Genomic DNA, 26,521 nt, shown 5'->3' on the forward strand with positions numbered 1-26,521 from the left:
CTGCCAGTCATCAAAGCCCTGGGCAGACAAGTAAAATGTGGAAATAATCGGGGGGGGGGGGGAGCGAAATTGCAGTTGCTACCTCTGCTCTAACCTTCATACGTTGATTTGGTCTTCTTCACTGAGCTGTGCATGTATAAACTGTGTCTATACATAATTTGTCCCTGCAAAAATGTGGGGTACAAATACAGAGAGAGCATATATACATCTTCTGCATTTTAAGCTCCAAATGCAGATGATCCAGTTAATGTGTAGGTGCCAGGGCAAAGGCAGTGGGCATGATCCTACTCTACCTTATTACAAATACTGATTTTACCACCATTAGAGTCATTTCCATAGTTTTCATGTGAATAGCAATTAACGGTAGAGAAATCAATTTATGTACATAGAAACATAGGAAGCTGCCATATATTGAGTCAGACCATTGGTCTATCTAGCTCAGTATTGTCTTCACAGACTGGCAGCGGCTTCTCCAAGGCTGCAGGCAGGAATCTCTCTCAGCCCTATCTTGGAGATGCTGCCAGGGAGGGAACTTGGAACCTTCTGCTCTTCCCAGAGCGGCTCCATCCCCTTGAATGTAGGTTATAGAGTTGGAGGCAGGCTTCTCTCTACGTAGCTTCCCCATCCGCCCGGTACCCCAGAGAGACCGGAGGTAGGGTAAAAAAAGTTTTTTTAAAAATTGTGCACTGTGCGCTGTGCAGCACATTAATTATTTCAGGGGGCCTTGGGAATTCTTTTATAAAAAGATTCCATGTGTATGTGTGAGAGAGTGTGTGATGTGCACACACTGCCTTGATAGTACCGCCTAGGACAAAACTATTTCTGCTCCCTAGTGGTAAAAATTAGAGGGAACACTGCTACCAACCAATCAGGCCAGGGGGCTTGTGCTACCAAGTGCTGGACTTTAGCAGTGGGATGAGGAAATGTCATGATTACACATTACTGCAGAAACTGGGGGGGCATTGCTGGAGGAGTGGAGAATGGGAGAGCTGAGGTGGCCAAGGTACAGTGTTGCGCATCATCATTTCTTTTACCCTATCTTTTGTTATCCCCCCCCCCCGGTCATTTTCCTGGGCTCTGGAAGCTAACCCTTCCCCATCAGAACAGAACAGAACCCCTGTGAATAATTAATGCCATCTGTATTGAAATGGTTAGTAATATGAAAGCTATAGTGGATACAGAAGCTATTGAAGGACTTCCTTTTTTCCATCGTAATTGCAGCTCATCCTAGAATAATAGATTGTATTCCCAGCATGCCTCAGGAGTAGACAATAAGTTTTCCACAGCAGAGTTTCCATTAGGAACAGGTGGAGCCCCAAGACCCCAGTTCCTTTCCTGTCTCTCCTAGGAGAACAGCTTAGAGAGAGAGCAAGAGCTCTAGAATTACTTTATTTTTCAACCTTGGACCAGTACTGCATCTTTACTACTCTCTCTTTCCCTGTCTTCTTTCTTGTATGAGCTATTGGGAAGGAAACCCTTTCCCTTTCCCTCTGCCTCTGCCTTTCAAAATTCCAAATATAATCTTTCTCATTCAGAACAATTGGTGGTTAGCCTGTTACTTTAGTTTTCCCTTCCATCCTATGGAGCCGGCTCAGGCTTATGCAGCCCTATTGGGCTTGATGTCAGAGGGTCCCCATGGGGCTCTGCTGCCCACTCCACTGAGCCAGCTACCATGTGGGAAGAAGCGCTCCCTTTCCGCTACCCCTTTTACAGCCCGTGAACTTGCTCTCTGGCACCATCTTGGGGGAGGGGGAACCAGCAAATCTGCTTCCTCTCGCATCCCAGCCAGCACCAGGGAGTAGAGGAAAGGAGTAGAGGAAAGATACAAGCACCCCATTAACTGTGAGTATTACCGCAACAGGACTTACAGAGAACAATCCTCCCATATCAGAGGACACCTCAACCTGGCTCAAAGAGTTCATAGCCAGGGAATTTAGAGCCCTCCTCCTACCCTACCTCTTGTGCCTCCGCTTCTCCCAAGGGCCCCTGCCAAGCCCTTCTCCACCTCCTCACCAGCCTCCAGCCCAGCTCGAAATGCCATTCCAGCAGGGAAGAGGGATCGCTTTATCCCCAGAGTGGCGCAATCACAGAAACTGAGACACCATCATTCCTCCTCCTCTTCCAAGGGAGTCCCTCTCAAGAGAACCTCCTCCAGCTAGGCCCCTCCAATTCACCCTCCACCTGCATCTCCTGCCCCCATCCACACCAGCTTCTCCTACATCCTGTCTCTTCCTGCCTAATCCTCATCCTTTGAGTCTGAGGAATGGGAGATATCAGACGAGGAGAAGCCTAACCAGGCTTCCGGGTCAAAGCACTTTATTCTAGCCACAGACTTTGAAATATTCATGGCAAAAGTGAAATGAAGGTTGCCAGTTAGAATCCCCGTTGGTATGTTTCCCAGACTATGGAGAACACATATCGGGCCGCAGCGATACAGGCATAATCCCATACTGTGAAGCTATGCTGAAAGGCATCATCTCATACTATGCAGGAGATGGCAATGGTAAACCCCTCCTGTATTCTGCCAAAGAAAACCACATGACTCTGTGGTTGCCAGGAGCTGACACGGACTTGATGGCACAACTTTACTTTAGTGATGCTGTGGCTGGAACATGGGATGTTCTGTATCCAAAGCATGTGTTCTGCCACACTGCACTATAGCTCCTCTCAATGTCATAGTCTCCTCTACCCCCCCAAAGAATTGTTTTTGAATGGTAAAGCATATAGGCATGTAATATGAGATGTAACTTGTCATATATAAATGATCAAACTGTCAAGAGGTCTATAAACATTTTTGTTCTTATGTCAAATTTATTGGATGTCTGCTTACTGTTAGTTGTTGTGGCTTCTGCATGTGTGTGTTATAATTGTTACCTGTGTTGTACCTTTGAGTTGGGACTGAGAGGGATGAATCAAGTAATTTCAATAAATATTTTGATTTAGGAGGAAAGAAGAGCTATTTATAATAATAATAACAGTAACAATAATAAACTTTATTTGTTAGCTGCCCCATAACAAATGGTTGTTGAACAAAGTGCTTACAAATGTCAGGGATTTCTTGATGTCATGTGAAATAGCCAATATTTTAATGTGATATTTTATCTTGTCAGAATTTGTGAAGGTGGTTAATTATTGACATATCCTATTTTATTGCAGAGTACTTCATAACATACCTGGTGAAACACAATTATTCCTTTCTCTACCCATTCCTCCATTTGACAGATTATTGCATAATTCTCCATATTCTAATAACATTTGGTTCAGTTGTACAGTATTGGTATAGTTAGGTGCAGTCTTCCTCTTCTGCTTCCAGCCTTAAATTAGTGAGATTGTTAATTAATTAGCATCTTAATTTAGATTGCTGTCTATTTTGCTGTGTAGGTGTAAAGCAAAATGTTACTGGTATCTTGAGTCTGAGCTTTAGTTCTGGAATTGTCAGTTGATTTTGTTCAAGGTGCCTGCAGTGGTGAGCAGAACAATTATTTCAGTTGTTGTTGTGGTTGTGTGTTTTTTAAAAAAAGTTTTAAGCTTGGTTCATTCTAGTTTCCTTTTGGAGGCTGAATGCTGCTATTATTATTAAAACAAATAGTCTCTGTTAAATATTTCCTTATCTGCACTCGAGCTTTCTTGAGAAACCTGTTTTGTAAGTGGGTGAACTGAAAAAATTTAGAGCTCATGGTATGTTTCTATCACAAAGTGCTCTAGAAGCATATTGCTGTGGAATTGTTGTTCAGAGGTAGATATAACCTTTGTGTTCTGAGATTGTGAGTGGTCTCTCTCCTGAAAGAAAAGAAACAGGAAATAGGTTGGGAGATTTTGGAACAGCGCTACCTTCAGCTTAGTGGATGCCAGTTCCATAAGTAGCCTTTATAGATGCTGGTCTGCTACAGTTTTACTCTCTCCTTCCTTGAGAATCCTAAGAGCCCTACTGGATCTGGACAGAGGTCTTGCTTTTTCCCTCAGTGGCCAACCCAATGCCTCTGGAAAGCCCACAAGCAGGCTCTGAAGGCCTTCTCTGCTGCTTTTCCAGCTTTGCATTGCCCTTAGAGATGAGATCACCAGAACTGTGCACAGTATTCCAAATGAAGCTGCACCATAGATGTACAGTATATGCAGGTCTTATTATACTTGGTCATTCTGTTTTTCCTAATAAAAAGTTTTGTGGTTGCAGTGGAAACGGGTAAATGGAGGAAGGGAATACAATCTAAAGCAAAAAATATGGAGCAGGATGTAATTTATTAGAATTATTGAGACATGGTGCTTGAGTAATTTAGTAAAACAACAAATATTAAGATTAAATGCCATAACATTTTGTAAGTCAGTGCCAAAGTATGGGGAATAAACCAGTTTATGCTGAGTGGTCCCAAAGAACCACAGCCTGGGGAGTGGGGAGAGGCTGGCTGCCTCATGGATGTTTTAGGCTTCTTACTGTTTTTGTTTGCTCACCCCCCTCTCTCTTAAAAGAAAGAAAGAAAAAGCTTTAGTCCTTTTTCATTTTCCTTTTTTTCTTATTCTTTATTCTTTTTCTTTATTCTGTTCAAGGAAAAGCATATTGGCGGTATTGTGTCCAATTGCTTGATATCAGGGTGGATTTGATTTAAATCAAACTGATTTAAATCACGATTTAAATCACTAGCAGGGTGGATAAAAATAAAAAAAAATCCAATTTAAATAAAAAAAATCCGATTTTTTTGATTTAAATTGGATTTTTTTGATTTAAATTGGATTTTTTTGATTTTTATCCACCCTGCTAGTGATTTAAATCAAATCCACCCTGCTTGATATGTAAACCTGCTTCTGTCTTTTAGTGTTCTGGCCTGTGAGTACAAAGGTAATCGGATGACGGATACATATTTTTCCCACTGTTATACTGAGCATGCTCTAGACAGAACTGGATCACGTGACTTGATTTGTTGCCGAAGGTGCCTCCCAGCCCCAGTTCCAGTTCTGTCTTGCTCGTGATAGGACTCTAGTGGAGAGAGATCTTGCTACCTTTAGTGTGTTTTGGCTTTTCTACTTGGATTTTCACATTTTGGCACTGCTTTCATCCTCATTCTGTCTTCGTTAGATTGAGCAAGGGTGGGAGGGGTGCTGTTCTCAGTTTGGCTTAACAAAAAACACCTCTGAAATTACTTTTTTCTGTTTTAATTCAGCTCAATTGGTATTTCCTCTAAACGTTTATTTTGCTTTCTGCCTTATCCTTTGAGCATTGCTCCGATGGAGCTAGCTCATGCCAAGCAGCTCCTACAGCTCCTTTTCGGAAGGCTCGCAGCTGCCGCAGAACCTAGGCAGCTTGCGGCAGATTTCATGGCGCAGATTTCATGGCTTTCATGGCGCCAGCTGAATCGGCTGCCTCTGCTCCTATCGCGGCCGCGGTTCCCGTTCAGGAGGCCAGGACTTGGGGGCAGCTTTTTGCTAAAGCTCCTAAGAAGTCAAAACACTGCGGGGGCCAGCCCTCCCCCAAGAAAAAGAAATGGGGCAAGGAAACTCTTTCCAGGGCAGAAAGCCTACAATTGAGTGAGAGGCTGTTAATCAAAGCGGTATGTAAATGATCGAAAGCAAAAGCACAAGGGAAGGGCTCTCGAAATGGAGGAAGAAGTCATCCCAAACTGCTGCCTCATGAGGGGGACAACCAATGCCCTTCAGGTGACATACTGGCATCCTTGGCCTTGCCCGATATGGGCCCAGTGGCTGAGGGGGAAGTTGGCCCATGTATTCCTTCCCCATTGTGCAGGAGACGCCCCCCCCCCGCCTGTTAGTCATTCAGACGTGCCTCCAACGTTGCCAACAGCCATGAGTACTACAGCCCCTCCATTCTCCCCCAGGGTTACCCAGTGGTCGAAGGAGTTTTTCAGGAGGGAGCTACGTCCCAATTGCCCTCCCATTGAGCCACCTGCGGCTCTGCTTAACATACCAGTTATGGCCCCAGATATTCAGCCACCCATGGCTCTGCCTAACCTCCCCCCGGCGGGCTCATTTCACGAGCCACCTGCGGCTCCAGTCTCAGTCCCGGCAGCACCTGCCCCGCTGGCACCTGGCCCCAGCCGTAGATGGCTGCGATTTAGAAGGGGCAGCAACAGGTTATCTTCCTCCTCACCAGACTTGAGCCCGCGCAGGCACGCCATCCCAATCTCTGAGTGGGGGCTATTCACACCAAGGCCACTGCCTCCCAGCTGCAAAAGGTAGCACAGACACTCATTGTCCTCCTCCTCCTCTTCCTCCTGGGAGATGGGAGGCCCAAGCGACCCAGGCACTCTCCCCCTCCTGTACTGCCCCCTTGTTGTTCTTACCTTGCCCACTTTACTTCCACAACCTCCCTCCATGATTCCCTTGCCTGCTTCCTCTGTCCCAGCCAGACCCGCATCTGCATATGATTCCTTGCACCCAGAACCGGCAGAACTTGTGGAACCTATTGCCTCCAATAAGGAGGATGGAGAGCTCTTGGATGAGGAGGTGGTCCCCCCCCCCCACAACTCAGCTAGACTTTTCAGCAGATTTTGACATTCTTTTATTCAAGGTGAAGAGAACAATCAACGGTGTGGCACCTTCTGAATCCATGAAGTTGTCATCTTCTTTAGATCAGAATGTCTTTCCTTCAAATGCTCCCATCTTTATGGCAGTACCCTTCCCTCCCCTCTTCCGCACAGTTATGTGTGCCCGGCTTCCTCCAAGCCAATCGGCAACCTACCTAAGAAGCTCTACCATCTTTCTCAAGAGGTAATGTCTTTCCTGGCCACCCCCAAAATAGACCTTCCGGTGGCCCAACTAGTGTCGGGCTTTATCTTGCACTCGGAGGGATGGGAGCAGTTAAAGTCACAGGAGGATAGGCGGTGTGATACCCTATTAAGAAAGGTTTACGATGCCACGGCCACTACTATTAAGGCAGCTACCACTAACTCCATTTTTGCTCGGGCTTCTGTGCTCTGGGTGAAGGAACCCGTGGCACTGGTCCCTCCAGAGCTCACTAAGCTTCACCAGGGCATCAACAAGATGGCCAAAGCCACGGCCCTTATGGCAGACTCCAATTTGGATTGTATACAACAGTCCTCTAGGGCTGTGGTGGCAGGGATGGCGGCTCACTGGTCCTTGTGGCTCAAAAGCTGGAATGTGGCCTCTAAGTCTAAGCTCACCCTAACCTCAGTCCCCTTCTTAGGGGCTAACCTCTTCGGTCCTGCTTTAGGCCCTGTCCTAGTAGAAACTAAGGACAAAAAGAAGGCCGTGCCTTCCAATCGTAGGGATTCGCTTAGGTTTTTTCGAGGCCCAGCTCGCTCCTTCCATTCCAACAGCAATTCTTCAATTAGCCCTACTCCCAATTCTGAGATTTCCAACAGGGTCTATCAAGCTACCAAGGCAGCTTTTCTGCGCTGGGTATGTGCCAGCCACAAAGACCCTCTGCCCTCCGTTGTTCCTACAGACCGGTTTAGACCGGCGTCTTCAACCCAATACCCTTAGGCGGCAAGCTTCAGCACTTGCTTCAGTCCTGCAAATCTCTTCTTCCGACATGGGCCAGCCTTCTCTCCACCTGCATATATCCAGATTTCTCAGAGGGGCATCCAACCTGTCTCCACCGCCTCTCAAGCGTTTCCCTTCATGGAACCTCAACAAGGTTTTCAATGCTCTAACCAACCCCCTCTTTGAACCTCTTTCTACTATCCCCCTAAAGACCCTAACCTTCAAGGTCCATTTTCTGGATGCCATCTCCTCAGCACGTCGGGTATCCGAGCTAAGCGCCCTCTCTGTACACAGGGAATTCTGCACCTTTCATTCAGATTCAGTCAACCTTCAGTTCGACCCTACATTCCTTCTGAAGGTTAACTCCATCTTCCATAGGTCACAGGTTATAGTCCTGTCTTCCTTTTGCCCCTCCCCAGTCCATCTCAAAGAAAAGCTCTGGCATAAACTGGACGTGCGTAGGGCCCTCCACATCTTCATACGTTGGACCAGGGACATTCACAAATCAGACTTGCTTCGTTTCCTTCCATGCACCCTGCTTGGGCAACAGGGTCTCCAAGGCCACTCTCGCTAGTTGGATCAAGTCTTGCATTCTCCTAGCCTATGCCTCCCTTAACCTACCTCCTCCAGGAGGGATTTACTGCTCATTCCACCAGGAGTGTGGCTACATCTGCGGCCTTTTCCGCCCACACTCCGCTCTCAGAAATCTGCCAGGCAGCTACCTGGGCTTCCATTACGCCATTCATTCGCCATTACAAAGTCTCTTCACTGCCCAAGCAGCCACACAGTACTCCAACAGGTGGTCTGATACCCTCCCATTGGTCTCTCTCATTAGCTTGGGCACATCCCTACCTGATGAGCTCCTACACAGGGGGAAAAGGAACATTGGCTTACTGTGAAGGGTCCTTTTTCCCTGTGTTAGGAGCTCATCAGCCCCACCAGGATGTACAATTTTTCCTCATGCTTTAGGGGAAGAGATCTCCTGGCATGCTTTCAAATGATGGCCTGGACTAATGGGGGAGACTGTTCTCAGGGTTACAGTATCCTAGGCTTTCTCTCCTCTGTCTCCTTATTTTATATACTCCTTGATTTACGTTTTTCTGTTTCTTAACAAGTCTCTAGATCTCTCTCTCATACATATACCTTCGACTCATAGCAGTTCTCTCTCCACTTGACATATCTCACTCTGTGCAACAGCCCTGGAACTGGGGCTGGAAGGTACCTTCAGCAACAAATCAAGTCACATGATCCGGTTCTGTCTTGAGCATGCTCAGTATACAACCCTACCTGATGAACTAACATAGGGGGAAATAACCCTTCACAGTAAGCCAATGTTCCTTGTGCACATGGCAGTTTTTAGGAAAAACGTACTAAAACCAATTTTATTTAATAAAACTGTATTTTTTGCAACACACTCATTTTAATAACTGTAAACATCTGATGACACATTTTAGGTGACTGCTGTCTTGTATCAACCCAGAATGGCCTTCCCTCATCACAAAACTTCCTGCTGTGGGCCTTTCTCTTTGTTAGTTCTTAATGTTTCTGCTTTAATCTTAACTAGTAATTTTCACATTAACTTCTCTCCAGCTCCCCACCCTCATATTGCTGCCTTCCACCCCTCACCTTCCATTCCCTACAAGCTTAGAGGTGTATCTCTGTGTGTATCTCTGTGTTTGTGTTTGTTTTACTCCTCCCCCCCAGTCATGATGTCTCCCATTTGGATGGCAAATCTATGCTCAAAGTCCACTTCTTCTACCAAGACTCTTCTGGGCCACTATATCTTGATCTGACCTGTACTTCCTGCTTCCAGTTATCCCTCGCTCTTGTATTGCATTGTCCCTATAACAAGCTCTGCCCTTCAACCTTGTCCCAGATGTTCTTGAGGAAGGGAATGCAATGGGAAAATGCTAAGAGTAGTGAAAATATCCACTATTATGTTAGCTAACTTCAGCTTGGTGGATGTGAAAGCTGGATAACTGCTGCTGCAGTGGTGACTTCCCCAGGGGTTCACATACTTTTCTGTGTGGATTCCTGCCTGGATATAATCGAGGTGGTGGTGGTTTGCTTGTCTGTGTAAACTGGATGTTAGGAGGATTGTGTCATTTCTGTGATGTTCAGTAGCACCTCTTGTGCTGTTGGTGCTTAATACATGCATAATTGTAGAGTGCAAACTGTGAGAAAACAGTGTCGTGGAGAGGATATGCTGCTTGGTTTGGAAAGGGGTTGTTTCAGGGTTTGTTTGGTGTGTTTTTTTAAAGGGGGACTCTATGTCTAATGGCCAACTATAAGTATTGAATGTGTTTTAAAGACCGGTGTGCTGTGTTTCGGCATAAAAGCATGTGCATGCTTTCTTGTCCTTTTATTTTGAAACTTTGTTTACCAGCATGTGTTGGCAAAGAAAGGATGGGAAAGAGCCATGTTCTTGGTGCTGCTTAACCAGCACCAATATGAACACTGAGCAGCGTGGACTTCATTTATTTAGTATGCCTCACTTTATTTGCAAACTTTTGGTGACATTGTCTCCATTACTAAAAAACTTGATATAAGAATTGTAGCTGGGATGGAATAGTATCCTCTGCTGTCTGAGAGCTGGCTCACATCTTGCCATGGGCATGTGTGCTCTGTTGGATAATGATTTAACATTGCATTGTTCCACATGGAAGCTGTAGTGCTTATAAAACAACATGCTGTGCAGCTGGAGAAAATCACATGAAATCCTCTGAATGACAGCAGGAACTTGGTAAATATGGTGTTGGCATGGAGAGGCTTCCTTTTAATCCACCATAGTTGCATAGTGTAAATTTACCTGTTTAAACTTATTTTCAACTGTATGTGATGTTTTTATCACAAATGCTGCCACTTGGAAACTTATTTTGGTAGTGCTTGTAGGATTTGTAACATTTGGACTAATGCTTGGATGAAGAATATTGCATTTCCTTTCTATAGCCTTTAACATAAGTGTGGGTTTCAAAGAATTATGTTTCTCACTGTAGTTTCCCACAGGACCTCTTTCTAAATAAAACCTGCTGGACTTTAGCCATCCATTGACCCCATATAACAGCTTCTAACTCCAATGTGAGTGGCATGGTATTGGAACCACAGGGCCTGTTTTTAAACATTGTTTCAGTACAAAGTCAGCTTGTGAGTCTGACGCAAGTAGTTAGAAGCAAAACAATTGAAACTTAAGGTTGCTTTGTTTACAACTCCATTTTGAACACATGTCATTTTGATAGCCTTGAACTTAAAAACATTGTGCAAACTGTCTTTCTGTATGGTGGTGCATTAGCAGTGCTTCATATTTTATTGCAGAAATTGTGCTTTGCTGACTTAGTTTTGTTTGAAAATAGTATTGATTTTTGAGTGCTGACAATGTGCATTTTTGACAGCATATCTGGTATGGAGGTGAGTATGCTATCTGCCCTGAGTATAATCAAAAGGACTGCATCTGTGGTGCAGTTGGGGGAGGAGAGGGTTGGAATGAGACTGTCCAAATAATGCTGTCCAAATTCTGGTGACAGAACTGTACTGAAATCTATCTCAAGTTGTATGTAATGTGACTTCTCTGTAAGGTGGTTTATTTATTGCTCCTGAAAGGCCAAAGAAACAAAGCACACAGGATTGGGTTTGGAAGAAAGAAGGAACTTTGTTAATGCAAAGTACTTGAGTGATGGTGTATGCCCAAGTCCAAATATTACTGGATGAGATGATCTAGGTCAGGCCTTGGGCATTTTAATTTATTTTTTGGATCTAGGAACCAGCCCCAAAATTTGGAAGCCAGGCAATGGACACTTGACAAAATTACCAGACTTGGGAATAGGCATTGTGAAGGATAAATGGGCTTCTCTTTATCCCCTTTACAAGTAACGTGCCTGGAACAGAAGCAGGGTTGCCTGGGACAAATAAAGATTTTATTAAATAACTATCTTTGTATATCCTATTTTAGTGTTGTGGTTAAAATTCTAGGCACCATAGCTCCCTAGTGTCTGGGTTTTGTCAAATCCTGACCCTAGGCCTATTTAAATCTGGCTTCTGACTCAATTTTGGGAGTGAAGTTTTTCTCGGTTGCCCTGGTCAATTACCTGTGACAAGAAACATAAGGGTCATGCTAACTGTTGATTGTCCTGGACCTTGCAGTGGCTTTCCTTATTGGCAACCATGATATCCTTCTGGATAGATTGTCTGGATATAGGTACTGCATTCCAGTGCTTCTGCTCCTACCTGACTGATCAAGTCAAGAGGGTGAAACTGACAGTTCAGCCCTATGGCACTTATGTTATGGGGTTATGCAGGATTCCGTTTGGTTTCCCATGCTGTTGAACATGAAACCTCTGGGCGAGGTCCAGGGGCGTAACTATAATTGGGCAAGGGGAGGCAGTTGTCTAGGGGCCTCTGCCTCTGCACCCCCCCCAGAGACATGTCCCGTGTCTCCCCCACCCAGCGCCCGCCACAGCTTCTTCCTTGAATCATCATCATATTTTATTTTTAAAATTTCTCTCCTTGTTCGCGCGGCCATATTTCCTTGTCTCAGTTCTCCCTCCCTCCACCCTTTTGCCTCGTGGGCTCCTCCTCATTCCCCACCCATTGGCTGGTGGCGCCCCACATGATCCAGAAAGGCGCATGACTGGTGGGTCGGCTGCTGCCTGGAACATGCACTGCCAACAAGGAAGAGGTCATATCGAAGCCTGAGCTTTTCTAACTTATTTAAAAGTTAAAGAAGACATGGAGCGGCAGGAGGACCTGCAGGACTCTGAGCCCTCAGGTTAGCTGAGTGGTTGCCGCCGCTTCTCCACCCCTGCCTGCCCACATGGCTGGGCATTGGGCATTATGGCCCACTTCTCTCTCCTTCCCCACCCACCCGCCCTGCATGACCACCGGCATGGCTGGGCATGATCCTCTTGCTTCTCTCCCCGCCTACCCGCTGCATGGCTGGACATAGCCCGCAGCTTTTTCCCTCTTCCCCGCCCGCCCGGCTGCCTCATGGCTGGGCATGGCCCACTTGCTTCTCTCCCCCTCCCCGCCCGCTGCATGGCTGGGCATGGCCTGCACAGCTTCTCCTCCTCTCCCCACCCTCCCACACAGCCCGCTTTCCCTCCCCCCGCCTGCCTGCGCGACTGCCCGCCACATGTATGAAGGCTCAGCCTGCAAAAGGGGATAGCCCGTAGCCCGTAGCCCGTGGACACCGAGCAAAAGTGTACATCTGCTAAAGCCTCTTGTTATGGGGGCGATTCTCCTCCCCACCCCCCGCCCACCACCAAATCAGCGCAGCCTCTGAAAGTTTCCTCTCAGGTCCTGCAGCCATCCATGTTTCTGCTTCCTTGCTCCCCCCCACCCCCCGCACGCCCCATTCCAGCCTTGAATGTGGCCGTTCCTCTCTCGCAGCTTTATAGGAGTAGTCAGATTTCGGGGCTGGATGTATGTGTCTACTAGAAAGACTACGGGACGCGAGGTTGAGGAAGGTGCTTAGGTGACTTTGCCTTCTCTGTTAAGTGCCATCAGGTTAAGCTCTTTGAAAACAGTGGGCTTGAAAAGGGTGTTGGAACCCTTTGAAAGTCAGGCAGGGAAGAATAGCCTATGCATTCTGGCAAAGCTTCCTCTAGCACTGCTGTTTTGGCATAGATCTCTTTTTTAAAAAATGCAGGTTCCCTATGATAAATAATTCTAGAACAGTAGCTGTGTTTAGTCTATGGTAGCAAAACCAACAAGAGTCCATGACAGCTAACAGTTACTGGACAAGCTTTGGACAACCATGAAATAAACTGATTGCCCTTTAGGTATTGATGGTGGTATTTACTATGCTGTTTATCTCCTTAGATGCTATTTCAATGTGGGTCATGCTGACTTTTATCTTGTACACAACTTGGCTCTACATAAGAATGTGACACATCTACTACTATCCCTTATACTTTATGCCCATCTGGTCCCATGGTCTGAAACGTTTACTTCTCTATACTTATTCAGAAGTAAATCTGAGTTCAGGACAACTTACTCCCAAATACATGGTATCTAAAGACTGCACTCCTATTTCATATTGATATCTTTTTCCTCTTTGTTTTTAATTAGAAAGATTCCACCCCTCCCTGATGCTTTCCTTCATATTGTAAAGTAAGAAAAGTGGGCTTGGGTGGTGGTAATTATGATCATGAACGTGGCTGTTGCTTAAATGAAAAAGGGTTGAGTCGTTTTGGCATCATGGAGGTGTAGGATGAAATTATTAGTGCTTTCTTTTTTACTTTAAATATGGTTAACAAGGGTTAGAAGAGAACTTTCATGCACCAACATATTCTGGAGGAATAGATGGTCTGAATGGTCTTCGTCCTCCTCCCTCCCTTTGTGCAGGGGACACATCACTTCAAGTTAGCAATCCTCAGATGGGGAACAAATAGTGTGTCTGCAATGAGACAGAACTTCTGTCCCCTCATCTTGCAAACACACTATTTGTTCCCCATTTGAGGATTGCTGACTTCAAGTGATGTGCCATTTATTCTGTTGTATTTAGTTGGTTAGAGTGGTGGACTAGGACCAGGGAGACCTGAGTTCAAATCCCCGCTCAGCCATGATACTAGCTGGGTGTCTCTGGGCCAGTCACTTCTCTCTCAGCCTAACCTACTTCACAGGGTTGTTGTGAGGAGAAACTTATGTATGTAGTACACTGCTCTGGGCTCCTTGGAGGAAGAGCGGGATATAAAACGTAAAATAAATAAAAATAAATTTACACCTTGTAACTAGTTGGGATATGTCACCTTAAGTGGCGCAGCAGGGAAATGCTTGACTAACAAGCAGAAGGTTGCTGGTTTGAATCCCCGCTGCTACTATTTTGGGCAGCAGCGATATAGGAAGACGCTGAAAGGCATCATCTCATACTGCGCGGGAGGAGGCCGTGATAAACCCCTTCTGTTTTCTACCAAAGAAAACCACAGGGCTCTGTGGGCGCCAGGAGTCGAAACTGACTTGATGGCACACTTTACCTTTTAACAAGTTGGGATAGTTAGCAGAGACATTGGGCCAGGAGGAGAGGAAGGCAGTGATGGGGGGGGGCGGATTTTAAAATCTCATCTCTGGGCCCCCTACAACCTTGCTATGCCCCTGGCGAGGTCATTCAGCCAGCTCAAGTCGAGTGTTATCAGTATGCTGATGACACCCTGCTCTTTCTCCTTTTTATTGAATCCAGGTGAGACTGTGGACAATCTAGAATTGGTAAAGGACTGGATGAGTGCCAAAAAAACGGAAGCTTAGCCCAGCTGAGACTGAGGTATTGCTGACTGGTGATAGAATTGACTAGATTGTGGAAATTTTACTACGGTTGCACTCCTCTTAAAGAATTGGGTCTGAAACTTGGGCATACTGTTATATCAGATTGTATGGATGGATGTGCTAGTGTCATATGTGGCATGGAGTGAAAATTTGATTAATATTTAACTTTAAATGGTGGTGATATAAATATTGGTGGGTCAAACCTATAGCTTGCTTTGAAATCTAGTCTTGCTCTGAGGTATCTTCAGACTAAATCTCAAGTGTCGTATACTTGTACTTAATTCAAGTACCACATTTTGAATTGTTGCCGGAATTAAAGCAGTTGTATGTGAACTGCATCCAGACTTGGCTTTCTTGGATGCTTTGCCACAGTATCTGTAGCAACTGAACAGCATTTGACTTTTAGGCAGTGGGATGTGCTCTGTCAAAGATCAAGCTGCACCTGCAGCCCCTCTCCACCTTGCAACAGCATGGTCAAGCTTCTTGGCAAGTGGCAAAATCTTGGCAAAATCTGAACTTCGGTATGGTGTCCCTTAGGGCTCCATATTGTTTCCGATGTTGTTTAACATCTATATAGAACTGCTGGGAGAGATCATCAGGATATTTGGTGCAGGGTGTTATCAGTATGCTGGTGACATCCAAATCTTTTTCTCCATGTCAATATCATCAGGAGAAGGCATAACCTCCCTAAATGCCTGCCTGGAGGCAGTGATGGGCTGGATGACAGATAACAAACTGAGACTGAATCCAGATTAGACGAAGGTACTTATTGTGCAGTATCAGAACTCAGGAGATTATTTTGATCTGCCAGTTCTGGATGGGGTCACACTTCCCCAGAAGGACCGGGTACGTAGTCTGGGGATCCTTCTGGACACAAACCTGTCCCTGGTGTCCTGGGTTGAGGCAGTAGTCAGAGCTGCCTTTTATCAGATTTGGCAGCTGCGTCAGTTTCTTGAGATAAATGACCTCAGAACAGTAGTATATCTGCTGGTCACTTCCAGACTTGACTACAGCAATGCGCTCTATGTGGGGCTGCCTTTGTAAATAGAGTTGATGAAACTGCTTCGAGGGAGTTTGGTCAGCACCCTCAGTTCAGGCAAATGTGGGGAATTTAACTCAAAAGGGGAGACAGTTCCAATCAGCCTTAATTTGCGCAAGCATATGAACTCAAGAAAATCGGCTTGAGAGAGAGATTTTAATTAAATAAAAAGGAGTATATTAAAAGTACAATCAGACTAAATTACTATGTGGCCCTAGTTTAAAGGCACTGCAAATATGCTAAGAAAAAGACTATTGTAAGGCATATTTAGCTTAAAGTTCCAAATTATGTGTAAATTCCCAGGCGGGCTAGAGAAGTACTTTAAGACAGAGGGGCAAGATTTCAGAAATAAGAGAAAGAGATAGATTCAGCCCTGAAAGAGCCGGGCAAGAGGCAATATCACCTGTCCTGAAGAGGGGAACACTAAGGCGGTCTGCTGGAGTTTCTTGTTGCAGTCTGATGGGGTCCCGAGTGAGAGGCACTGAGATGTTCCACAGTGGGAGTCCCAGGTGTGAATCACCCCTGGATCATGGAATTAGGGATACTTCTATCCCAAAACGTGCCTTGAGGACCCTTGTCTTTTGTCCTGCTCTGCTGAACAGGGGAGCCCAGACAGCCTTTTTGGAATGCATTATGTCTGATCTTCTCTCCTGGCTAGTAAAGTGTCTGAATCAAATATTATGTTCAAGGCTGATTGTGGAGACAATTGGAGAGCGCAGGTGCATCTAGAGCATCCTGTCCTGGAAAGGGCTTCCCAATAGTTCTATCAAAAGTTTCAATGGACACCTCTTCAAAGTTACATCACTGACTCATCCCTACTGTAATGGAGTCTGCTGTCTTATCTGCCTTCGTTTCCTGGCCTGAGTGCTTCATTAACAGGTGTTATCTCTCTTGTGAGAGGAAGAGGGGAGTATAGTTTTCATTCCAAGTCCAAAATGATCTTGAATGCCAGACACTTGCACTAGCTGGTTCTGGAGTCTGCTTAGCCAGGCCCCCTCACAGAAAGAGGGAGTGTGACTCTAATCCCCTTTCCAGTTTATGGGGCTTGCAGCCAAATCTAGGGGTGACCAGTCCACTGCCAGCTAAGTGACCTGTCCCCAAGTATTACATAGACTGGGAGCTTACATTGTGGTGCAGCTCGTGAGCATAGCAAAAGTGCAATCTCCAAGCCTGGAGATGCAGTTGCAACCAGGGAGGCTTCTGGGAGTTGGTCAATAAGTTCAGCTGGTAACAGTAGTCTGGAATTGGTCAGTTGGTCCAGAATACAGCAGCCTGGTTGGTCTCTAGATCATCTCGGAGAGACCATGTCACTCCTATTTTGAAAGATCTATACTGGTTGCCGATAAGTTTCCGGGCAAAATACAAGGTCTTGGTTATAATCTATAAAGCCCTAAACAGCTTGGGCCCTGGGTATTTAATAGAACATCGTCTTTGCCATGAACCACATGGCCCATTGAGACCATCAGGACAGGTTCATCTTCAGTTGCCACCAGCTCATCTGCTGGCTACTCAGAGATGGGCTTTCTCCATTGCTGCCCCGAGGCTTTGGAATGCATTCCCTGCTGAAATAAGAGCCTCCCCATCTCTTACAACTTCTAAAAAGGCAGTCAAGACACATTTGTTCACCCAGGCTTTTAATTAGAAACTATTTTAATAGTTTGATTTTTAATAGTTTTAACATTTTAACTTGTTGTAATGTGTTAACCTTTTTATTTGTTGTTTTTATTGTTTTTTTGTAAACTGCCCAGAGACTTTCACTTTGGGAGGTATACAAATATGTTGGTTGGATGAATGAATGAATGAGTGTGGTACAAAACAAATCCAAAGTAAGAATGAATGGCAATTAAGTGTGGATCTAGCAATCTACTGGTAGACATCTGGGTGATTTGCATTAGATTAGCTAAGTGTGTGGTGTTGTTTTTAAATGATACCAGTATCAAGGGCTGCAGTCCTATTAAGTCCTTATTTGCTAGATCCATGGACTAGTTGTATAAGAGCCCCAGATGTAAAAAGGGACTTCATGTTAAAAAGCATAGACTTTTTATTTTTCCTTAAATTGCAAGTACCCCCTCCCCCATTTTCTGCCCTGGCTGAGCTTGTATTAAGTTCTTATTTCAGTGTCCCCCTGCCCCCCTCGGTACAATATGAGTATTAATAGGTTGTCCTTGACTAGGTCCTTGTGCAGCTTTGCTGGCCAGTTTTAGAGTTTGGTATTAGAAACTCTGTTCTTTGGTAATTCAGATGTAGATTCCTACTTGCTTATGCTGATGGTCATAGCGGGTAGGTCTTGGTGTGTAGTGGGTAACTGACTGAGCAACCATTTTCTGTCTAGTTCTGTCCTCTGTTGCTTTTTTGCACCTGTTTCAGTTTGTGGATCTTGGATTCTAGTAAAAAGCAAAGTAGATCTTATAGCGGCAAGCCTGAAGTCTGCCCACCCCTAATGAACTTCTCTGCTGTGTTTGTATTTGATCCAATTTGAGCATAGTTTATCCTGTATAAACCAGTAGTTTAATCCAGAAAGATTCATATGGCCTTGTTTGCTTATTCTACAAGGAGTAAAAGCATCAGACCAGGGTATGTTGTGCAGGTATTTCCCAGGTGGCAGCCTTTAGGAACTTAAATGAAATGGTAGAAAACTTCCAAGAGAGGTGGCATCAAGTTGCCATTGCTGCTTTATTCGCAAGCAGAGATACGGGGTGGAAAAAATTCCAATACTTAATTTTTCTATGGGAAATTGTCCACTTCTAAAAATTCATTGGTCAGCATCCAGATTAGCACTGCACATGTGCATCAGTGCAAGTTCCTGGTTATCACTTGAACAAGTGAGGGAGACTTTCACCATCTCTCCATCATTTTGAAGGCCACCATGCATCACCCAAATATTCTCTGAGGGGTACATGATTCTCAGGGACATATTTTAGTGATGCATGGTGGACTTCACAGCGAGGAAAGTGTGGCAAAAAACCATTACCCCTTCCCCTGCACAAGCAACAGTGTAGTGGTAATCTGGAACTTGAACTCCTGCATGCAGTGCTAGAAGGGATGTCAATTGTTGTTTCATAAAATTAAATTAGTAACAGTGAATGGATGCCAGTGCAATACCAGGCCAATTTGGCAATTTCAAAGTTGTAACTAATATTTTTCAGGTGATTATCTTAGGATAGGCTGTGAGTACATATATTTTGATGTTCATTAATAATTAAAAATGTCATCCCACATAAATCTTTGAATTTGTTTCAGTATAATATTTAAATCACATTAAGTGTTAATTGATTTCTCACCACCCCCTCGGATATTTCAGTTTAACTACTGGGCTACTTGAAAAGCTTTTGCGATATATCATGGAAAATTAATATGGTGGGGGTTTGTTTTAAATGATGAAGATGATGATGATGTGGTGGAGGTGGAAAGGCTGTGACAGAAAAAGACCAAAATAATCCCAGTGGTAATTGGCGCCCTGGGTGCAGTTCCAAAAGATCTTGAAGAGCACCTCAACGCCTTAGGGGCCACAGAAATCACCATCAGCCAATTACAAAAAGCAGCTTTACTGGGAACAGCCTATATTCTGCGACGATATCTACAGGTGAAACTCGGAAAATTAGAATATCGTGCAAAAGTCCATTAATTTCAGTAATGCAAATTAAAAGGTGAAACTGATATATGAGACAGACGCATTACATGCAAAGCGAGATAAGTCAATCCTTAATTTGTTATAATTGTGATGATCATGGCGTACAGCTCATGAAAACTCCAAATCCACAATCTCAGAAAATTAGAATATTACATGGAACCAATAAGACAAGGATTGAAGAATAGAACAATATCGGACCTCTGAAAAGTATACAGTGTACTGTGCTTGATTGGCCAGCAAACTCGCCTGACCTGACCCCATAGAGAATCTATGGGGCATTGCCAAGAGAAGGATGAGAGACATGAGACCAAACAGTGCAGAATTGCTGAAGGCCGCTAATGAAGCATCCTGGTCTTCCATAATACCTCATCAGTGCCACAGGCTGATAGCATCCATGCCACGCCGCATTGAGGCAGTAATTGCTGCAAAAGGGGCCCAAACCAAGTACTGGATACATATGCATGCTTATACTTTTCAGAGGTCCGATATTGTTCTATTCTTCAATCCTTGTCTTATATTTGCACAATATAAGTAGAAAATCAGACATCACCAAGACCTGGCAATGGCTTAAGAATGGCAGCTTGAAGAAAGAAACAGGGTTTAATACTGGCTGCACAAGAACAGGCACTAAGAACAAATGCAATAAGAACAAAAGTCGAAAAGTCAACAACAAACAGCAAGTGCCGCCTTTGTAAAGAAGCAGATGAAACAGTGGACCACCTAATCAGCTGTCGTAAAAAGATCGCACAGACTGACTACAAACAAAGGCATGACAAGGTAGCAGGTATGATACACTGGAACATCTGCAAAAAATACAAGTTACCTGTAGCCAAAAATTGGTGGGACCATAAAATTGAAAAAGTGGTAGAAAATGAAGATGTAAAAATATTATGGGACTTCCGACTACAAACAGACAAACATCTGCCACACAATATACCAGATATAACTGTAGTCGAGAAGAAAGAAAAACAAGTGAAAATAATCGACATAGCAATACCAGGGGATAGCAGAATAGAAGAAAAAGAAATAGAAAAAATCACCAAATACAAAGATCTAAATGTTGAAATTGAAAGGCTGCAGCAGAAAAAGACCAAAATAATCCCAGTTGTAATAGGCACCCTAGGTGCAATTTCAAAAGACCTTGAAGAGCACCTCAACACCATAGGGGCCACAGAAATCACCACCAGCCAATTACAAAAAGCAGCTTTACTGGGAACAGCCTATATTTTGCGACGATACCTATAATAACCAACCGTATTGATGACAAAATTCAGCCATCCCAGGTTCTTGGGAAGGACTCGATGTCTGGATAAAACAAACCAGTCAGTAACACCTGTCTGACTGTGTAAACAAGAAATAATAATAAACAACTTATATAGCGCTTTTCAATAAACATTTCCAAAGCAATTTATACAAATAAAAATAAGATGATTCCCTGTCCTAAAAGGCTCACAGTCTACAAATAAACATAAGGTAGACACCAACAACAGTCACTGGAGGGATGTGCTGAGGTTAGAGAGGGCCAGTTGCTCTGCCCATGTTAAATATAAGAGTGTCACCACTTTGAAAGGTACCTCTTTGCTCACTTAGTGGGGTAAATAAAATGCCAAATCAGATCACAATCTATTTTGGGCATCAGGAAAATTTGCATAGTAAAGCATTCTAAGCAAAATAATGCAAATCATATGCAAATTAGTAAAATTGCATCATCAGGAAATGAGCCTATAGGCAGTAATGGACTGGATGAGGGATAATACATTGAAACTGAATCCAAGCAAGATGGAGGTACTTGTGGTAAGTGGTCATACTTTAAACTGCATGATAGATCTTCTTGTTCTGGATGGGGTTTCACTCCCCCCAAAGGAACAGGTACGTAGCTTGGGAGTGCTTCTTGACCCAGGCCTCACTCTGGTTTCTCAGGTTGAGACTCTGTCCAGGAACACTTTCTATCAACTTCGGTTGATAAGACAGCTGCGTCCATTCCCTGAAGATAATGAACGCAGAACTGTGGTGCGCTCTCTGGTAACCTCTAGGCATGACTACTGCAATGTATTCTATGTGGGGCTGCCTTTGTACATAGTTCAGAAACTTCAGTCGGTTCAAAATGCAGTGGCTAGATTGGTCTCCAGGGTTTCTTGGAGAGACCATATTATGCCTGAATCAAAGAAATTGAATTGGCTGCCAATAGGTTTCCAGGCAAAATACAAAGTGCTGGTGATTACATTTAAAACCCTAAATGGCTTAGGACAGGGTTACCTGGGAGAGCGCCGCCTTCTGCATGATCCCCACTGCACATTAAGATCATCGAGAGAGGTCCATCTCTGTATACCACCAGCTCGTCTGGTGGTGACTCGGGAGAGGGCCTTATCTATTGTTGCTCCTGGGCTATGGAATGCGCTCCCTATAGACATTCGTGGTTTAACATCTTTACCAGCCTTCAAAAGAGCCCTTGACACATTTTTTTAGCCAGGCTTTTAGTAATCACTGAATGTTTTAATTTTTTAAAATTATTTTAATAGTTGGTTTTATGTTGTGTTTAATTTTGGAGTCAGGTGGTATATAAATTAAATGAATAAAATAATAAATAGGACATTTTCCAGAAGAATTTCCTATTCAAAATTTCCCAGAAAACCCACATCTGTCAGCAGGCATAGTTTTATTGATCTAAATAGAAAAATTGCACAGGAAATCTTTGGAAGATCATGAGGTTGGTGGAATGAGGTTAAGAGGCGTAACCAACATTTGCTGTTCTGTGGTCTCGCTTTAAGTATTAAGACACTGCTGGAAAGATCAGGTTTGTGGTTTGATAGCTGGAGACTGGCATTGATGTTTTGGCTTTGGGACTGATGGTGAGCAACTTAAAATAGCAGAAATCAAAATGATCACAAGTCTTTCTCTTACTGTGGCATATCAAAGATTTAGTTTTCCTTTGGTTCTCTATTGAAAGCAGAGCTTCTCAAGGGGCATACCTGTTTGTGAAGGGGGCTACTTCTGTTTTAATTTCAGTAGACAATGAATATTTATTATCAAAATTTCAAAACTTTGCTACTTAAATAATGCACGTTATTCACAGAAGGGAGGTGACTATGTCTCAGAAGTGGTGGTAAAAAGGGCAGGGTTTATGTTCTCCTGTAAGACAAACAAAAAGGAAAAAGCTCACAGTGTCTATTCAGTCCCAGAATAATTGTAACAATTATGCTGCACTTCCTACCATACTCCACCTACTCTGCATCATAACTTCCTTTCTCACAGCTGTGGCTAAATGCCAGAGCAGGACAAACTGATCTGTCTCTGCAGTAACCGAGAAGGCAATAACATATACTGACCTGACCATCAGCCGTAGATATAGGTAAATACTAAACTTCTCTTTCTGATCAGTTTTGTGCTAGTGTGGTGAGCAGATAGCTGTTAAATAATGAATGGTGGCAATGTATTAGTGTGTCTGTGTGCATGTGTGCTTTTTGATAGGTTAGTTTTAGTGCTACTTACTCTAATTCTTAAGCATAGTGAACCAGGCATACTAATATAGAACAACTCAATACCCTGAATAATTGCAAGTCTTGTAGAATTCTATTTTTCTTGATCTATCCTTAGCAAGTGGTACTTCCACAGTCCCCTTTGTTAATCTTGAAAATGGTAATTACCAGTGTGGAATGCTGTTTACAGAAGATTAAAAACCTTCTATTGTACAGTCTGCATTTTGTCATTCAGAAAGTTTTAGTTGGGTCAGCAGAAATGAGAGAAACATTTTAGCTGCTGATTTCTTTGTGCCTGTGAAGATGTTGCATCGGTGTTTTCCAGGATCAGGTAAAACAAGCAATGCTGGAAAGCTGTTGTTGTTTGGTAAAAACTGACTTTTGAAGGCTAGTTGTATAATTCTCATAAGATCATAATTGCTAGGCTTCTGCCTCCTTTAACTTTAAACTAATATTTTGTGTATAAAATGAATGAAGCCATCATCACCTCTTAAAATTGGTTATTGCCTTTGTAATTCTTTCCAGAATTCAACTATGCAAATTAAATACTAGCTATCAGTTTGTTTGTGTGTGTGTGTGTGTGTGTGTATGTGTGTACACACACACACACACACACACACACACACAAACTGATAGCCATTTAGCACAGAGAAAGCAGTTTTGTGACTATGACCCTGTTTGTTAGTATTTAATACATACTCCTTCAAGGGAGTCATTCTTTGTAGTACACTGGGTCAACTTTAAAGGCCCTTTCCAAACTTTGCAATTTGAAAACCTATTGTAGTAGTCTAAACATGTTAAGCTGAAGTCTGTTGCTTTCACCCCTGAAGCAGTGTTCAATACTTTAATGTAGTACTAGCTCAGATTACTGAAAGATCTATAAATCATGCAGGGGAATAAAGTCATTTTGTTAAAGCTTTGTTTGTGGCTGCTTCATGAAACCTTTTTTACACTGATAATACTCCTGAATAATGTGAATTTTAATATATGATAAATTATATACATGTCTGTTGTGCTGCCTCTTGTGTGATGCAGCCTTGACTTGTGAAGTGAATTTGAGGAAAATTACTTTGTTGATGGAACTGCTCCAGTGGAATTGGCAGATACCCTGGCTATGTTTTAGGCTTGTGTGGGGGGAATTAGCAAACTGAATTGGAGCAGTCCACCTCAGAATAAATTTGTGCAAAGCTTTGGTCATGGAAAAAACTGAACAGAGAGCTTGGAGTTCAAAAATAAAACCAGGTTTATTACAGGGTTTAGGGATAAAGGAAGCGAAATAATGATTAATATATGCAACGATATTTAGTTAACTAAACTAGCAGTACTAAGGGATTAAAAGGCTTAAGTTACAGCTCACAAGGAGGCAGTTTGGCTTGAGTTTCCAAATTAAGTTCACTTAAGTCTGACAGGAGAGAAACGGTCTTCAGAGAGAACAGTCTTGGATTTTAGAAGGAGCAAGAAGGAAAGGAGTGAGAGGTTTGAGAGCAGGGGTTAGCTATTACCTTGATCTGTCTGGAGGAGTGTTTGGACCCTTGTGGCTTGATCAATCAAAGGACCTCTCTTCTCTGGGGTAGGCAGGAAAGCAGAAATGGGAATCCAGGGACCAGGCAGGTGTCCTGGAACCAGGTAAAATCCAAAATGGGTCTGCTCTTGAGCAACAAGGATCTCACAGCCAAAAGGGCTGTACAGACCAGTTTAGGAAACAGGACCGGTCTGGAGGTGCAAAGCTGGAGCAAGAGGCAAGGCAAGATGAAGATGCCAATGCCAAGACATAGCGATAGGCAGTTGGTGCATCCAAGTAAGAAACATCTGGTGAATCCAGTGGAAAGAGAGACAGATTGATTGTGTCTTGGCTACTAATAGTTAAAATCTTGCCAGGGTGCATTATGCTGATCGCACCTTGAAAAGGTGGACGAGGGATAAAGCCCAGGATGCACCATTATCTTATTCAACATGCACTTCCTTTCAGTACAAAGGGCGAATGCATCCGAGACCAGTGTAGGGTGAAACGGAATGGACACATCAGGGCTTATCTTGTGTCGTAGAATTCCTTGAGAGTGACTAAGAATGTTAACAAGCTTGCTTCCCATGCCCTGAGCCAGCCATTAATAATAATGTTAGCGAACACTCCTTCCTGAGGAGCTGATATTTTGACTGATCCGCTGTGCCAACACAGGGAGAATCCCTGGCTAATTCTTGGAAAGAATAGCCCTTGATAAAATAATGTCTACTCCGGTATTCCCCACCTGAAAGCAATCAAGGGGAAGAGCACAGAGAGGTCCTCCTGCAGTCCTAAAATTAAACTTTACCTGAGAGCCACCATTTCCCAGGCTACATACCAAGCGACATGCCCTATGAGTTAGCTCAAGCAAACCTATTAGAGATATCACGGTCCCATGGGACCTGAACAGCAAAATGGGAACTATCAGCTGCTAGCCCCAAACCAGGTATAGGGGTGCTCCATGAAGCTCACAAACAGGCTCCCTTGTTAACATTTAGGCCTTTTCATTTATGACAGAATGATAGTATAACTATCAAAGATGTTCTTTGTAGTTTTCTGTCAATTGTACTGCTATGACTTTTTCAGTTATGTGGTTTTAAGCTACAGTTATGCCATTGTTAAAAGAAGGAATTCATTTTTTGAAAATATGATTTTGAAAAGCAAGATTTCATTTTTTGTCATATTTGTTTTGAGGTGTAGGGTGAAAAGAGTATTCAGTACTCTATACCTCAGTGTATTTATTGAAATGAAATCCTCACTTTCTTGATGATAGGTTGGGATTGGTGCCCTGAAGGGTTGTTTCAGATATAAAGGTTCAGCTTTAAATTGGAGCCTGTAGGAAGGAACAGTCTACTCTTTTCTTTATTGCATAATTTGGAATTGCCTGATTGGTGGCTTTTCATCAAAAGTTCTGACTCTTCCAGACAAAATAAGGTGACTTCAAAGAGGATTTGCAAAACTTGAGATTTTAAAAATTTTATTGACATTTTTTTATCTGCTGTTCGATCCAAACCAGCTAACCATCATAAAACTTTAAAAACAATTTATAACAAAACCTAATCAAGATACATTATTATAGTAGCAAAGTAACTAACAAAATATAAGGAAAAATACACTAGCAAATCTTAAATGACAGACTGAATGCGCCTGCCCAAACCAGAAAAGGTTGAACTAGTGGCACAGATGAGGCTAATTTGAACTTGAGGCAGAGAGTTCTACAAACTAGGTACCGCTGCAGAAAAGACCCTCTCGCATTTTATCAAACAACTGCACTTCGGAGTAAGTGAACACACAAGAGGTAAAATTAGATTTCCTTAGAGGAAGGGCAGAAAATTATGGCCATCAGATAACTTGGTCCTGAGTGGTTTCAGGCTTTAAAAGTAATAATCAGCACTTGACTTACACCTGGAATGATCTGATAGCCAGTGTAGCTGGTAACATGATACCGCTATTTGGTACCAGTCAAAATTCTAGCAGCAGCATTCTGTACTGAAGTTTCTGAATTACTTTTAAGGGCAGTTCCATAGAGCATCTTTATAAGTAATCTAGTCTAGATGTAACTCGAGCATGCATGATTGCAGTCAGATCTCACCATTCCAGAAACTGGCACAGTTGGAATACCAGCTGAAGCTGGGCAAAGATGCTCCTGTTTACCACTGCTACCCAAG

At 43.5% G+C, this 26,521-nt stretch overlaps 1 protein-coding gene across 4 annotated transcripts in view; it reads left to right on the forward strand.

Annotated features, from left to right (window-relative positions):
- The window catches only part of TP53BP2 (tumor protein p53 binding protein 2), a 79,354-nt gene that overhangs the window by 10,413 nt on the left and 42,420 nt on the right, over positions 1-26,521 (forward strand). Inside the window, exon 2 of one of the 4 annotated variants that reach the window (XM_053308076.1) lies at positions 14,624-14,704. The exons of the other annotated variants lie outside the window; for them this stretch is intronic. The gene's annotated coding sequence lies outside the window, so the exon portion shown is untranslated. The remainder of the gene's footprint in view (positions 1-14,623; positions 14,705-26,521) is intronic. 4 annotated transcript variants of the gene reach the window in all.

The sequence above is a fragment of the Hemicordylus capensis genome, chromosome 1 (assembly GCF_027244095.1).
Source record: "Hemicordylus capensis ecotype Gifberg chromosome 1, rHemCap1.1.pri, whole genome shotgun sequence".
Taxonomy (NCBI): Eukaryota; Metazoa; Chordata; class Lepidosauria; order Squamata; family Cordylidae; genus Hemicordylus; species Hemicordylus capensis.